The sequence below is a fragment of the Lontra canadensis genome, unplaced genomic scaffold (assembly GCF_010015895.1).
Source record: "Lontra canadensis isolate GAN:19392208 unplaced genomic scaffold, GSC_riverotter_1.0 scaffold4, whole genome shotgun sequence".
Classification (NCBI taxonomy): Eukaryota; Metazoa; Chordata; class Mammalia; order Carnivora; family Mustelidae; genus Lontra; species Lontra canadensis.
In genome coordinates this window covers 49,967,444-49,984,303 of record NW_022630998.1, presented here as the reverse complement: position 1 = coordinate 49,984,303, position 16,860 = coordinate 49,967,444, and the positions used below count along the sequence as shown (strand labels likewise).

The 16,860-nt window shown below is 39.8% G+C and overlaps 1 long non-coding RNA gene across 3 annotated transcripts in view; it reads left to right on the top strand.

Moving 5' to 3' along the window:
* Positions 1-16,572, top strand: part of LOC116859016 — a 188,998-nt gene extending 172,426 nt beyond the window's left edge. For 2 of the 3 annotated variants that reach the window (XR_004381072.1, XR_004381069.1), the window contains 2 exons: positions 15,316-15,441; positions 16,432-16,572. This is a non-coding gene — a long non-coding RNA (uncharacterized LOC116859016). The remainder of the gene's footprint in view (positions 1-15,315; positions 15,442-16,431) is intronic. The other variant, XR_004381070.1, reaches the window with a different exon arrangement.
* The last annotated feature ends 288 nt before the right edge of the window (positions 16,573-16,860 follow it).

Here is a 16,860-nt window from a genome sequence, read left to right as displayed (position 1 = left end):
AAAAAGGGGAACTCTCCTACACTGTTGGTGGGAATGCAAGCTGGTGCAACCACTCTGGAAAACAGCATGGAAGTTCCTCAAAATGTTGAAAATAGAACTACCCTATGACCCAGCAATTGCACTGCTGGGTATTTACCCTAAAGATACAAATGTAGTGATCCGAAGGGGCACGTGCACCCGAATGTTTATAGCAGCAATGTCTACAATAGCCAAACTATGGAAAGAACCTAGATGTCCATCAACAGATGAATGGATAAGGAAGTGGTATCTATACACAATGGAATACTATGCAGTCATCAAAAGAAATGAAATCTTGCCATTTGCAACGACGTGGGTGGAACTAGAGGGTATCGGGCTTAGCGAAATAAGTCAATCGGAGAAAGACAACTATCATATGATCTCACTGATATGAGGGAGAGGAGATGCAACATGGGGGGTTAAGGGGGTAGGAGAAGAGTAAATGAAGCAAGATGGGATTGGGAGGGAGACAAACCATAAGTGACTCTTAATCTCACAAAACAAACTGAGGGTTGATGGGGGGAGGGGTGTTGGGTGAGGGGGGGTGGGGTTATGGACATTGGGGAGGGTATGTGCTATGGTGAGTGCTGTGAAGTGTGTAAACCTGGCGATTCACAGACCTGTACCCCTGGGGATAAAGATATATTATATGTTTATAAAAAATAAAATTAAAAAAAAAAAAGCAATGGAAGGGCTTTACTTGCAAAGACTCCAGAAGACTAATCCAAAATCCAGCCTAAAAAGTGAATAAAATTGAGAACTCACTCCCACATGACATAGTTGTTGAAAAGCTAGTGGTGAGGAAAGGAACTATGTACTTTACCTTAAAAAATATAGCTGCAAAGAGAAAGTATTCACATATTTTTTTTATAAACAGAGTGAAAATGTAAAACTTAGAACAGTGTAGCAATATTGAATTGGAACAAACATTCTAGAGTTTATTACAAACCCCAAACTGGGAGGCAAGCATGTGAGGAAGAGATGAGGCCTTCGCAGAGAGCATTTCTTTCCTGGCATTGATAAATTCAGTCATTCAGATGAGTAGATAATGGAACTGTTTTCTTTTGAACTTCTGTTTTCTTTCTTTGGTAAGGATGATAAAGTGATTAACTTTTGCATTTGTCTTCTAGAATGTAGCATGTTTTAGACCAAGAATAAAATTTCCGCCCTGGAACTTGAAATCAGCTTCTTGAAAAACGTGAATAAAGCATAATGTCTGATTACTTTAAAAAGACAAACTTTGTTATCATTACCATTAATTTGCAAGGCATGAAAAATCCAAGTATTTTTGAAGTTCTCTAATTATTCCTCATGTAACTTACTGGAAAGAGATTGATGTTAATCTAGACAACCAGGAGGTAGGAAGAAAACAGTGAAAGTGGGATTACTGAAGATACAAATTATGTGTTTGCCCTTAATAGAAACTTGCCTTTAATCCTGACCTACCATGTTTTTCAGAATCTCAGATAAAACCTTCCCACTTTTCCTGTCTAGTTATGGCATTTAGAGAAGGTTGATGTAAAATAAGAGGGATAAGCTACTGGCATTCCCAGCTTTTGGTCTTTGGACTATGACATGTCAGGGTCAGCCAACAGGCCCAGTACAGGGCCTCACAGCAATTCATGAGGTGATGCCCACTCCAAACCAGGTTTCACTCCTCCATACTTCCCCAAGCACACTTAGCCTGAAACCAAGCTTTAACAATTAGCCTTACAAATATGTCTGGGAGCATCTGTTCCATAGCAGCTGGTCCTATTGCTTTAGGTATTAACCTTTAGGGAAAAACTTTTGCTAACAAGCAACCCTAACCAGAGATCAGAAGCAAGAAATAATTCACTCTGAGTCACAGGAAGTGGGTAACTGGAGAACACTAACCTTGGCACTCTCTTCTACCCATAGACAATGCTAGAAGGGAAGTGAATTGGGAGAAGGGAGGGAGAGCTACTGTGACTGTGGAGTATCACTTTCAAAATACTGATAGACCTGGATCGATGAAGGAACATGAAGCATAGAGAGGTTAACTTGTCCAGGTTGACAAGGTGAGTGGAAGCACTGGGATTTCAATCCAAGTCTGACAGCAAAGCCTGGCACTTTGCATTATAATCTCCTGCTTCTTGGATTTGCTGAAAGTGGCAATTGAGAAAAGTCAAAGAGATAAATCATTCCTATGCCCTGCTATATGTATATAAATTTGACTTAAACATCCTTCAATTTGGAAATTATATGGTTTGTACCTGCATTGAAATTTTAAAATGGGCTATTTGACACATCCAGTGTTTAACACTATTCACTCATCAAAACTGTGCATTCATCCTCAAGTAAGGGGCAGATTCTGAACTCAGTTATATCATAGCAGACAGCCAAAGAGACCATTATTGCCCCAAATTGCAAGGGAATTTCTGAATTCTGTCTTAGGGAACTTTATTGTCTACCACATTGATAAGAGAACTAAATAACCATGAACTTGCTACTTCATTTTGGAGGCACAGACCATGTGCCATCATCCTTGATTGACCTCATATTCATAGGCCCTGCACGGGATCATTTCGTTTCTTACATCTGGTTGAGCACCAAGTCACATCCTTTTAATTCTGTATGTGTACATCTATATTCACATTGACTGTCTTCTCTTTTCTTGGCTGTAGTAATATTCTCCCAGTTTTTCTTCCTATAATCACCCTTGCATTCTCTCTAATTCATCTTCAATATCATAGAAAGATAATATTTATAGAGGAAAACATGATTATATCATTCTCGTGCTTAACATATATTAAAGTCCTTAAGAAAAAACAAACAGGGGTGCCTGCGTGGCTCAGTGGGTTAAGGCCTCTGCCTTTGGCTCGGGTTGTGGTCCCAGGGTCCTGAGATAGAGCCCCCTGTTGGGCTCTCTGCTTGGCAGGGAGACTGCTTCCTCCTCTCACTCTGCCTGCCTTTCTGCCTACTTGTGATCTTTGTCTGTCAAATAAATAAAAAAATCTTAAAAAAAAAGAAAAGAAAAAGGAACAAACAAGCTCTGTAACCCCCTCCTCATTGCCTGGCTAACACTTTCAGATCTCAGATTTCTTATGGGAAGCCTTTCCTTTATTCTAGCAGTTAAATCCCTGCTACACATTCCCAGAGTAGGCTGCCTTCTGCACTGGTGGCTTTTAGCACAGTGATTATGACTTGCTCAGTGTTTGTCTTCCACGCTAGACTTTAGGCTCCAAGAGGCAAGGGACTGTTTGGTCTTGTTCACTGACCTGTTTTCAGCCCTTAAGACAATGCGTAGTGCTAAATATTTTCTGATTTGCTTATTCAGTTATAGGTATATTTGCAATTTATACTAATTTGAGAATAGACAGGTGAATGTTATCTACTATAGTCATTGAAAACATCAAGGGAGTCTTATTTTTTAAGAAGAGTGGTCAACACTTATTGTGGGCTAGTAATGCAGTAGGATGTCAGGTGTCATAAAAATCAAGGGTGTAAATAATTACCCACTGAGGAACTGTTGAAATCCCATGTTAACTGCACAGTTTTATTCAAGGGACCAACACACTTTCAGCCACTTCAGGAAAAATTTACCTGTGCCAATCATTAAAGGAACTATTTCCAGAGTGTTAAGGCTCTGCGTGCCCTCTGACTCCTGCCAGGAATTGCTCATTCCAACAGAACTGTTTGTTCCGAAGAGGAGCATGGATTCTCTGATACGTGCTTAGACCTGATGGTGGAGAACAAACAAGCCATCATCTAGGTCACGGCCCCTACTTTTTCCATTTGGGCTGTTGACCTGCCAGTGTTTCAACTACAGGTTTTGTGAATTTATAAATTTCTCTGAGACATGTCATGCCACAGTGCCTTTAGAAAACATGCTGTTGTACTATGAATAAGACATGCATGTCAGAATTCTCACATTTTCCTTACTGTGGAGTGGGAACTGCGAAGAAGCACAGAATGGAATTAACTATATCCTATCTAACTGTTTGTGGTGGCGAGGAGGAATGTCGATTCAGAGGATGTAACACCAAGGAGAGTTTGCCCATTAGTTTTGGAGTGGCCCCTTACCTCCCTAACCCTTTGGTAGGTGGCCTTAGTCGTTGCCCAGCAGCCAGTTCATGTAATAAAGTGACACACATCACCTGACCTTGTCTCAAAGCCCAGAGCTGGCTTCTTCCCTCCAGTTAGTTGCAGGCTGAGTGTGGATTTTGGCAGTCATCCCTTAGTTTCAAAGAGATATTGATTGAATAGGTTTAATGTGCCAGGTACTCCCACAGGTTGTATTGATATGATCCCCTGAACAATCCCAAATTTTGTAAGTTGGTTCTATCTCAGAAATGGGCCTAAGTGATAGGTCCCAGATCACAGAGGGTTTCAAAGAGAGAGCCAGGATTGGCACCCAGACCTTGGACTTTGCCAAACCATGACTACCCTGGATGGTACGATAGTCTACAATGAGTGTGAACCTCTGCTGTCTGACTCTCACAGATCCTTAGAGCAGGTGGCATTCTTAGGGATTGGCTCAGAGGACTGAGAAGATTGATGACAGAGGTGAGGATCAGGGAATGGGAGCCCAGGCAGAAAGGAGGACTCTTACGTGTCTGTCACTGAAGAAGGGAAAGAACTTCCTCCTGCTCCTGGTTCTGGAGCCTCCACAGGGCTCTCATGCTTGCGTGACTCCCAGGGACTAGAACCACCCCTTTTCTCTGGCTCTGCTGGCTTTGTTTGTCTTCTGCGCTGACCACAGATCCCTCCTCAAGCACTTCTCAGTGAGACCCTTTCCCTTTTACCAGGCCACTGAATACAGTCTGAAGAGAGCAAGTGGTTGGGCCCAAGCCCTGACTTAGAAGAAGTATGAGAAGGAAAAAATGACTTTCTTCTCCATTATGAGGTTCCTTCCCTAGAACTGGACTCCCCTCAAATTTTGAATTTCATGGACGTAGGGCTTATGAATAGGGATGGAGAGGATTGATCATCAAAATGCCCATGAGCTTCTAGTCCAGCAGGGTGCTTTGTCTTTGTATTTCCATTCATGCAACATGATGACTATGAAAAGGTTTTGAACTACATCAACAAATAAATACTTACATTAATGTGCTCAAGTTGTAGAATTTCATGACAGATAACTTGTATGGACTATATATGAAAAAGAGAACAGAAAGCAGATAATGATATTTTTTTTGTCCCATTTCCCCTTTTTCCCTTGCAAAGTCCTCTTCTCTCACTCCCTCTGGGCTTATACTCAGTGGTCCCAGACCTGGTGTCACTGTGTTTCTGGTAGAGAGCAAGATCCCAGAATGGCATTGCTGCTGGGGGTGTGGTTACATGTATGAATCTGGCATAGAGGTGAAGAGGTAGGGCAAAAGGAGAGTGACTAATACGATGTAGAAATTGCAGGAAAAAAGAATAAGAACCTGCAGAAAGAAGGCAAACTCTTGTCTTTTGTTGTTCATCACTTGTTAGTTCATTTTGCCAACTCTTTTTTAAAGCTGTTTGTTTTACTTTATCTGGAGTGTAGTCATAGAAAATAAACTCCTTACTCGTGATGGATAATTAAAAATATTTCTTGGTTCTTTACTTTTGTGCTAGCCAGAGTGGTAGAAGTGACCCAGAGCTCCTCTGAATGAAAAGGAAGGAATTATAAGTTAGAGATAAACATCCTGACTCTAATTAGACCCCAAACCTGAATCCAACCCAGGATCAAGAGTCTTATGAAGTTGTGTTTCAGTTTTATTTTCAAATACTGCTCCTTTGCCAGTCCCTGCGCGTGAGCCTTAGAGAAAAATCATAGAAAGTTAAGTGATTTTATGTTTCTTTGTCATTAAGCAAGTGGCAATTTGAAATGTATACAAACCCTGCTGGCTACTCCTAACACTTACATTTCCTTTAAAGAACATATGACATACAACAGAATGATTACTTTTAGAGGTCCTCTTTCCATAATATAGTAGCGTTTGCCTTTAGGTGATCGGTATGACTTAGCTAACCCCATTAGGCTCCTTTTGAGACCTGTTCATTCAGGGTAAGAGAACATGATGGATTTAAAGGAACTAAATCGCACAGCTGCAGAGAGTTCCATGTCCTTGGAAGACTCCAGGTCTCTAAAAAATGTATTCAATAAATTTCTTTATAGTTTTGTACAACTTCCTATGAAGGGAGCCCAACTTGTTTATAAGATCCCTTTCCCAAAATTTTTCATTTGGAATATGATCCATTTAAACCATCAACATGATTATCTAGTACTAGAAATTCTTAACACTATTTTTTCCTTGCATACAGATAGAGGAGATAATTAATATTAGAGGTTCCTCTTGGCTTCCTAAAAGTCTGACTTATATGATGAGCATTGGCCATCAGTAGAGGAGAAAATATATTCTGTAAGAACTATAGAAACAATTCTACTCTTCTAGGAATAATTCCTGGGAGGAAGATTTTGACAAGTAGTCCCCAAATTGGGCATTCTTTTGTGTGTATTTATGCATTTGTTTGTTCTGGAGGACACCATTGTGGATAAGTTCATCTTGCCCACTCAGCCAGAAGGATGACAGCTGGGTCAGTGACCCAGGCGGCCATTCAGAGACCTGAGGGCTGTTTTTCATACATCTTTTAGGCACTAAGAGGAAATACAGTCCATTATAATTACTGTGCCTCCAGAGAGCAAGATAGATACAGTCTGCTTTTGCCTATCCAAATGAAATTTAAACATTTACAAATCACAAAGCCTTGTTAAGTTATGAGTAGGAAGTCACTGCAAAATTGTACCTGAGTAATGAGACAGGTCAGAACATGAATCAGTGAAAATGATACAAATATCTTAGTGCTGAAATTTCAGGTAAGAAGATGTGACATGGATACAACTCTTTTGGGTAAATATATAGGTCTAGAGTCCTTAACAGTATGTTTGGTTAAAAAAAATAATAATTATATATGCCCAGACTGAAACCTTGTAGGTGCATAATAGTAATAAGTATGTCTTATTCTCTACCTGACAACCCTCAAAAAAAAAAAAAAAAAAAAAGCCTGAATGGGTTTATGTTTTAATTCCAACAAAACGTTTCTTACCTAACACATACTCATTCTTTAAATTTTTCATTGGTCTGATATAAGCCATTAATTGCACTTGATATTCAATACCAAAAATTAAAAATAGTGTGAACCTAAAAAAGGGAAGGTGCTTATTTCATGAAACCTAAGAGTTCGGTTATGAATTTCAAATCTGCAGAACTAGGTTACATATGAGGTTTTTTTGTTTTGTTTTGTTTTTAACAGAATATATTCTTTTTTGTGTCTTTTATCTAATGACATCTCAAAGAGCCGCCATTTGCATGAAAGTGTCTGCAATTATTGTTAGATTGCAAAAATGTCCCTCTCTGGGTTTGGCCCAACAAATACAAATGTAGTATGATTACCACAATAGAAAATGCCACATTTTACTTTCTTTTGGTTTTTAATTACTTGAAGCGGTTTGAACAAATAATTTGCTTGTGAAAATAAGGTTTCTTGTGTAGTGTCATTTTGACTGAGAACAGACTGTCTGCCAACTAGAAATACCTAAGCCCCACCCAAGGGTAATCATCACTTTGCAGTTGACACAGTGTTTTACTGGAAAGATGACTATCTACTTCAGGGAACAGCCTTTTTAAAGTGTGGATTGTATATGGCCTCATGAACAGAAGTCCAACCATTTCAACAGCCTGCGATTTAAAAGAATGCAAGTAAGGTTATTAAATCAAGTGCAACTACCAAAGGCTCTGACTAGCATTTGGCAAACAGGGAGAGAAGTGGGCATTTCTAGCTTTGCAAAGACTTGGCTATTCCATTTGGGATGGAAACTTATAATCAATTTATAATGGGGGAGATTGTTATGGATATAGTTCCCCCCGTCCACACTACAAAACACAGAATCTGGGAGAACAGCTTTTCAAATCTCTTAGAAATAATGAGATTTCCTGGGGATGGTTTCTTTAAAGCAAGGAAAGGGAAACTGGTTAGTATCCTCATGGATTGACTTTGGCAAGCTCAGGGGCCCTCGCTTGCCAGGGACCTTCAGCATTGCCTGCCTGTGCAGGCAGTCGCTGACTTCAGTGAGGAAATAAGATAATGCCTACAGCAGGGAAAGAACCAGCTCTTCTTTCTTTCTCCCTTCTTCCTCTGTTTCCCCTCCCTTCTCCTTTCTCTACTTTCTCTGTTGCCAAGAAAAGCATGTGCATGAGGCAAGAATAAAGTAACTCTGTGACCGGGGTGAGAGTGGCCATTGTGGGTGTGGATATGTTAGAGAGAAAGAAGTTGTACAATACTAGTGTCCTAGAACCTTGCTATTTCCCCTTCAACCAGAAAGATTCAGAATAAAGCATCTGTTTTAGTCCCTAAATAAAGAAGGTAATTGTTGTAATATGCAAAGTACCCAAACCCACCAAGAGGACCCCTTCCACAATGGGTCCCAAGAAGAGCAACCTTGTGAGATGTCAGCATGTAGGTCTGCATCGGTTAAACTCTTCTTCTGAGCTTAGTTTAGGTGATGGGACCCTGTGTCTTAATATCAGAAGATCTGGTCTTCATTTCCCTTTCAACATATCTTGTGCTATTTTGATTGTGTTTACTTAAGACATCCTAAGTGTTGACAGTGGACTGAGCACTCTGCAGAGCACCTCTGTCCTTCCCCATCTGATGAGCTCATATGTTTGTTGGAGCGCAGTTTGAAGACCTGACTTCGTTTTGCCATTATGTGACCTGGGGTACATTTCTTTTGTGTCTATGTGATCAGTCGCTTATGTAGTGTCAAAGAGTTTTTAAGACATTCATCACCAACTCTTTGATTCCATGAAAATTAAGTAATATTGATTCCTCTCTTTGAAAATTAAATAATTCTATGGGGCTTTATTATGGGAAAGTCCTATCAGAGGCAAATTTGTGAAGCTAAGGGGGACACAAAGGATCATGCGAATGGCCTAGAACTCCAAAGGTACTCCATGAGGCAGGAATTGATGCCAGATCTGGGTTTTGTTATCCCAGATCATGTTACCCAGTATTCTTGGAATCAAAATTCCTTAACATCCAAGTTTCTAATGGTGGAATGTCAGGTCTGACAGGTGTGACTGGAAGAGGTCTTACCTGGAATGCCGGAAGACCTACAAAAAGACAGCTGCTACTCCATCTAAATGAAGGGTGCAACCCTGCCTTGCAGTCCTGCTTTGCAAGATTATAGTGGAAATCGAAGCTCTTTTGTCTGCAGTGAAATCTGAATCACTGGAGAAAATGTCTTTGTCAAGAGGTGTCTAAGGACTCATCTTGGTGACCAACACTCATCTGTTTTGCAAATCCTGTTCAAACTAGAAGGTTGGGGAAGAGCTTATTACCATATTTCATGTTCCTCTTTTGAGTCAGCAAAAATCTGGGAACATTAGGTGCAGCCTCCTTTCTCTAAGCATTATTTCAGGGAGATTGCTAATGTGATTATAGTGGTTACCTTTCTCTTCCCATGTATACACCATATTACACCCTGTGAAGACCTAAAAACAATCATACTAATAACATTTTATACAGTTGGAGTCATATTTTAAATGCTTTAGAGAATCTCACTATTTAAGAGAATCTTGCTGAAAAACTTTTCTCAGGAAGGTAGAGGATTCCCTAATTCATCAGTTTTGCCATTTTAGATTTCCTTGTGTTGTGTTTTGGTTAAAGGGAATTATAAATACTGCATAGACTCTACACCTATTCTGAATTTTACTCCGAGGATGACTCCAAGATACATAGTTTCTTATGTCATACTGGAAGCATTTCTTCAGCAGATAATTTATGTGAAAGATTTTCTTGGTCTTTCCTCTTAGGATTTTATTTATTTATTTATTTGACAGGCAGAGATCACAAGTAGGCAGAGAGTCAGACAGAGAGAGAGACAGGGTGGAAAGCAGGCTCCCCGCTAAGCAGAGAGCCCGATGCGGTGCTCGATCCCAGGACCCTGGGATCATGACCTGAGCCGAAGGCAGAGGCTTTAACCCACTGAGCCACCCAGGCGCCCCAGTCTTTCCTCTTAGGAAGAAATAGTAGGTACATTGGCAGCTAGAGACTATAGTGTAACTACAGAAACTTTGCAAAACTAAGAGAGATTATTCAGTGCAGTATCAGCACAAGGCGGGGGGAATTAGGGATTGGAATGTGGGGCTGTGGCTGGAGGATGAAAGGCTGGGAAAGGAGGACGGTTGGAAGGATCTTTGTCATGGGGAATCCAGTGAAGAGCAAGGGAGCATCTGGGCTGAAGGTCATAGCAGAACTGGAAACATGTATTTTCCATCCAAAATTGTAACCATCCTCTTTCATATTAATGTATATCCATCAGTGAAATGTTATTTCTATTGATGAAAGAATGTTCTTCCAGCCAGCCAGTCTTGTGACCTTTCTTGAGTCAAAGATGCATGGAATTTTAGAGCTGGATAAAGTCTTAAAAGATATATAATCCAAGCAAGACCACACAGTTCAAAGGGACTCAGTTTTTCCAAATTCACTTTACAAGCAACACAGCCAGCCTTAATGCTTAGTTTCCTAAATCCCTACTGAATGTTTCTTCCACTGCTCTATCTGGCTCTTCCCTTTTCTTCATCTGTTCTTCAGCCAGATACCAAATCCTACCGACTCTTCTTTTGGAACTTCTCTTATCTCTGTATCTTTCCTTTGCGATCAACCTAGTCTAGGTTCTGCTTACACTTACTTCCTTAAAATGTTCCCTGTCTCTGGTCTCTCTGCTCCAGTCCATTGTACTCACCAGAATTATTTTAATCTTCCTCAGACATTAATCCCATCATGTTTCTCAAGAACCCACTTGTTAAAATCTGACGACATGGGATAATAAAAAGTGATTAGATTTTGGGATCAGATAAATTTGGGTTCAAATCCCTGATCTACCCTTAAATTTAGGTGAGTTATTTAACTTCCCTGAAATTCATTTTCCTCATCAGTAAAATGGGAATTCTAGGTATAAATAAAAACCATTAAAAATAGTGGTTATTATAAGAATGGAATGACCTCATGTATATTACATTGCCCAGCAAATAAAAGATATTCAAAAATGTGAATTTCCATTCTAGAATTCACACCTGTCTGCAATGTGACTCCTACCTACCTTCAGTCTTGGCTTCTACTGTCCCACAGGACAAGCTTTTTGCCTTAGCCAGTGGGTGTGGTTCCTGAGCACAGTCTCGTTTGCTGGAGTTATCCCCACTTCCTGAAGATGTTCATCTCCTTCGTTTGTACAAATCCTTCCGCTTCATGATAGCCTGTCTCCTTGGCTCTCATTCCTGCTTTCCAGAAAAAAAAAAAAAAAGGCGGGAGGTATGGGGTGTTGTGTTCAAACAGAGGCGTAAGAAACCATCTAAAGTCTTCAGCTCTGAACTCCCAAACAGGCCTCTCTTGTGGCAGGGACCTTTGAACCCATACTCACCTGGAGTGTTCCAGGTCACCCCCTCCCCTGGTGCCCCCATGCTTGCTGCCGTGCTATTACAGACTCACATCCCAGCCACTGGTGCTGTGTGGCACTTGGGGCACTGTGGTTGCCCAAGTGACATCCTTTGATCCCCAACATGGTCCTGAGCACTGCTTCCCCATTGTGTCCCTTGCTCACAGTCCTATCTGATGACACTAAATAATTCTGGGTGACTTTGGCCTCTGTGGATGACTTAAGAATACAACATATGCTCCTCAGATCTTCATGCTATCAGGTCTAGGTACATCAATGTATCTAAAGAAAAAGATGGCTCCAGGTGACACAACCCTGAGTAATCTGTAAATGTCCCATCATCCTCTTGCTGAGGCTTTTGGTAACTGTTGTTACACCACTTTTATTAGGCTTGCTTTCCTAGTTTGTCACAAACCCTTCTCCTTCCCTCCCACGGTTGTAAACTCTAGGGCTGAGCTGGGAGGCTGGGAAGCACTTTCAGGGGCTCTGTTAACCATCTCATACAAATACCAGGGTTTCTGAATTCATGGAAGGCAGTTTTCTCCTCCTGCAGGCCACGTTCTCAGCCCACCTGAGATGTGTCAGGAAGCTAGGACGTCCCTGGCCACCTGTTCTCCCCTTGTGAGTTACTTAAGCTCACTATGCTTTCGATAATAACTCCCAAATTGTGGAGGTCTTGCCCCCACAATCTAGTTCATCCACATAAAGTACTTCACACTACGCATGGATGTGTACATTGTACCATGAACAAAGATTTCTTGCTGAGGAAGCAAGAAGGGACTAAAATCTATCCATATGCCATTCCCTAAGCCTGAGCCTGGATATGGGACTGTGTCTGCCTAGAGGATGAGACAGGACCTTATGTATGTATGTATGTATGTGTTTATAACTTAAAAAATATTTTAAAGTATAATTGTCATACAATTTCATATTAGTTTCAGGTGCACAACATGGTGGCTCCAGTGATGCCGTGCTTATCACTATAAATGTACTTACACACATACAACATCATTGCAATATTACTGTTTTCCCTGTGTTGTTCTAAAATCTCCATGTGTTGTTCATAAATCTCCATGATTTATTTATTCTGTAACTGTAAGTTCTTACCGCTTAATCCCCCTCCCTTATTTTACCCATCCCCCCACCCTTCCCCTCTGGCAACTACCAGCTTGTTCTCATAATATATTTATGAGTCTATTTCCATTTTTTGTTTATTTGTATGTGTTTTGGTTTTTAGATTCTACATATGAGTGAAATCATGTGGTCTTTGTCTTTCTGTGACTGACTGATTTCACTTAGCACAATATTTTCTACATCATCCATGTTGTTGCAGATGGCAAGATCTCATTCTTTTTGGTGGCTAAGTTATATTCCAGTGTGTATGTCTAGGTCTGTGTGTCTATACACAGCATATATATGTCTGTTCATCTATCAATGAATACTTGGGTTACTTCCATATCTTAGCAACAGTAAGTGATGGTTCAATGAACATGAGAGTACATATTATCTTTTCAAGTTAGTGTTTTCATTTTCTTTGGAAAATACCTAGTAGAGAATTACTGAGTCATAGACATTTCTATTTTCAGTTTATTTGAGCAACCTCCATACTGTTTTCCACAGTGGTTGCATCAATTTACATACCTACCCGCAGTGCAGGAGGGTTCCCTTTTCTCCACATCCTCACCAACAGCTGTCATTTCTTCTCTTTTTGATACTAGTCATTCTGACAGGAGTGAGGTCATATCTCATTGCAGTTTTGATTTGCATTTCCCTGGTGATGAGTGATGTTGAATATCTTCTCATGTGTCTACTGACCATCTATAGATCATCTTTGAAGAAGTGTCTATTCAGGTCCTCTGCCCATTGTTTTAGGCAGTTTTTTTATGTTGAATTATATAAGTTCTTTATATATTTTTTTTATTTTAACACCTTATGAGATATATCATTTGCAAATATCTTATTCCATTTAGTAGGTTGCCTTTTTATTTCATTGGTGGTTTCCTTTACTGTGCAAAATCTTTTATTTTTATATAGTCCCAGTAGTTTACTTTTTATTTTGTTTCCTTTGCTTCAAGAGACTTATCCATAAATATGTTTCCAGGGGCAAGGTCTAAGAGATTATAGCCTATGTTTTCTTTTAGGAGTTCCATGGTTCCAGGTCTCACATTAGGTCTTTAATCTATTTGCATTTTGGGGGAAGTATCTTTAAATCTGTACAAGAGTACCATTGCTTGTTAAGCCCTGTACCCACCACCTGAGAGGCTTTTTCTAAGTTATTTTAAGATTCTGTATAGGCCAGTGCAGGCCATGGGTGGACTTAACACAAGCTCAGTAAATCCTAGTTACTATAACTGTTACTGACTCCAAATATTGACCGTCCTAAGAGAATATCTCAGAACAAATTAATCAGATACTAAGTATGAAGGGCTGTAAGTTGATGGAAACATTGAGCATGCAACCAAAGGAAGCCACTGTAATGTAATTAACATTCTCTCGTTGATCTTATTTGCACTGTTCATGTGTATATTGTTCATATATATATTGTTCAGCAGAAATAATTCCTTGGTATAATTGACCTTGTGCAAACCTTAAAAGCAGAAATCTTCCTTTAAAAGAAAGGCTACGCCTTATTTTCACTTTGAAACATACTATGTCTGACTTAGTTTTCCACCACGTTACATAGTATTCCTATAGGGCTCTTTGTAGAGTAACGATCAGACATAGTACGTATTTATTTTAGGCAAGTTTGAGAGGTAGTATGATGTTTTATTCAGAGACAAATAAGGGGAGGGGGGAGTCCTTTCCTCCCCATTGTCAGTGCTGTACAATGAAATTCTCAGACATGACATCATCAGTTTCTGGTTTCACGATGAGGAATCTTAGTCTGTAGAGCTGGTCTGGGGAGAATGAGGAGCATATGCAACCAGTAGCAGAAAAGGTGAGTTTAGCATTTAAAATTTTTAAACTCTAGAGAGCTATTACTTTTTTTTAAAGTACCCAGTTGTAATAAACTCTGGGAACTGTAGAATCTTTTTGTGAGAACAAAGGGGTGCTTCAAGTGGTAGGTTTAAAAAAAAAAAGCAAGGTATTCAGTGTGCTCTAACTTATAATAGGTGATTATAATAAAAATATGGAATACTGGATTCACACACGAGGCTTTGTTTTAGCTTCAAAGAAGTTAAAGTATCAAACAGATTTAAAGAAATGCCTAAAGTTAATTGTTTGTGCACATTTCTAGGTAAATGGTACCACTTTCAGAGTAGCTAAAGAAAAGAGATACAAATATTTGATCTTCAAAAAGTGCTGTAAGACATTCAGGGTAACATACACTTTCAGAGTCAAGGATTTGGGGAAACGTTGAGGGACTGACTACAAAGCTGCAAGTCAGGTACAGGTGAAGCACGCATCAGGGGATAAAGACTTCAAGTTTACTGTTCACAGTATGTACGTGACTTAAGAAAGAATATGGACCCCCATTCTATGTGCATGCCGTTTGTGAAGAAAACTCAGGAAAGAAACACTAATATCAAGAGTATAAGTTCCTCCGAGTTATTGAACAGCAGATGCCAATGCTTTCTGCAAATTGCACAAGGTTTTCTATTTACTGTATCCATAGGAGCATCACAGAAAGGCCACAGGTAGGTCACCTTTGGGAAATATCAGTACCTGTACCAGGAATGTATTTTTCATAAATACAGAGAAGAAAAAGATTATATCAATGATATGTTAGTAATTAAAATATCCCAGTAAAATATATCTACGTAATTCACAGAGCAATAAAGCATAGCCCCAAATTAACATATGAATTAGATGTTCCGTCTTACTAAACAGATGTAAGATTTAAGGACTTTTTTTTTCCTATGAAATAGGCTTCAGACTTCTTAAACCTGTCAAAGTTGGATGAAAGTGCTGAAACTATTGCGAGCCCAGCAAGCTGCATACACACCACTGGCAGGATTAAAATTCCACTCTGTCTCTCCAAAAGGCATTTCGTAGTATGTAAACAGCTGTAACTCTAGTCCAGAAGGTTCATTTCTAGTAATTGGTCCTAAGAAAATATTCAGAACTAACAAAAGCGTGAAATGTACACATAACTGTTATTCGTTACTGTGTTGTTTATAATGGCCAAATATCAAATCAAGTAAAATATCCATCTACAGTGAATTGTAAAAAATAAAATATAGTTTGTAATATAATACAATATGATGCAGCCACTAAAACAAATCATGGTTTAAAGACTATGCTATGGAAAGAAGAGAGACTTGTTCACTTCATAATGTGAACCCTCGGCAGGATACAAAGCTGAATTGTAGGGGCACCTGGCTGGCTCAGTGGGTTAAGCGTCTGCCTTTGGCCCAGGTCATGATTTCAGCATCCTAGGATCAAGGGCCACACTGGGCTCTCTGCTCAGCAGGGAGCCTGCTTCCCCCTCTCTCTCTGCCTGTGTCTCTGCTTATTTGTGATCTCGGTCTGTGAAATAACTAAATAAAAATATTTTTTAAAAATGCTGAATGTACATTAAGATTTTAAGCAGGTGAGTGGGGATGTAATGCTTATGTCTGTCTCCATATGTATCTAGGAGGTAATGCTGTTAAGAGTTAACAGTGATTAGCTCTGCATGGTGGAATTAAAATTATTTTTTAATGGAGAAAACATGCGACTATCCTGTATGTACATTGAAATAGTATGAAATGTTCCTAATTCGGCAGTGAATGTATTTGCTTGACACTTGTGACTACATCAACTGCTTGAGCTGAGAAAATGCAGTCACTGTAGCTCTAAGCACTTGAATTGATTTGAAGAAACATTGGTGACCTAATAAACAAATAAGGTGTGGCGGGAACCAAAGTGGAAAATCAGGGTCCAAGACACAACCTTACAGCATGTCCTCTCTAATAGGACACATGAAGCCAACCTCAACCAAAAAACATTAAAAACTGTGGGAGGCTAACCCTGACTAAAAAGATTTGAATGTCTCACTACAGAATCAGAAGCAGAAAATGAGGAGCCATGTTCTCTTGACCTCTAGGTGAAAAGGAGAGCCATTTCTTTTTCCTCATTTGAGCACAATAGAACTCTCCTGTACATCTGCCACGAATACATCTGCTTCAAGCCACAGAAACTTCAAGCAGGTATTGGCTTAAGCAGTTTAAAGGTTTTATTTTCTTTGCAGAACATGTCCAGCAGCCCATGGTGGGTCTTGTAGCTCCACGGTCTCAAGTACCTGGGCTCCTTCTTCCCTTACGGTTCAGTCATTTTAGCAGATGGCTCTCACCCTTGTTCTTCTTGCTCAGGGGTTGCAAGATGGCTCTATCCAAGCAGAAAGAGCAAAGGGAGACGGGAGAAGGGCAAGAGTCCATGTCAAAGGAAGCTGCCACCTTCAAGAGCTTTCCCACATAGCAAGAAATATAAAT